Here is a 297-nt window from a genome sequence, read left to right as displayed (position 1 = left end):
TCTTGGGAGAGGACAGGTCCAGGACAGCTGACCCAAACTAGCCAAAACAATATTTCATATCATATTAGGTCGGGTCAGCAATATAAGCTAAGGGAAAGGAGGAGGAAAGCAGGGCCATGTAAGAGACGGTCCGAAGATCCCTCATCTGCCTCACGATCATCGCCAAGGACAGAGACTGAACACAGCAGTCCTGGCCTGGCTGAGGTGGGATGTCTGCCAAGTGTTGCCTGCAGGTGTGCCCACTGGGAACTGGTACGCATTCCTGAGGAAATTAGTGCAGGTCGCAATGGACTGTGC

Source organism: Corvus brachyrhynchos, unplaced genomic scaffold (assembly GCF_000691975.1).
Source record: "Corvus brachyrhynchos isolate BGI_N302 unplaced genomic scaffold, ASM69197v1 scaffold22, whole genome shotgun sequence".
NCBI lineage: Eukaryota > Metazoa > Chordata > Aves > Passeriformes > Corvidae > Corvus > Corvus brachyrhynchos.
The sequence above is the reverse complement of the archived record's forward strand: the minus strand, read 5'-3'. Positions refer to the sequence as shown.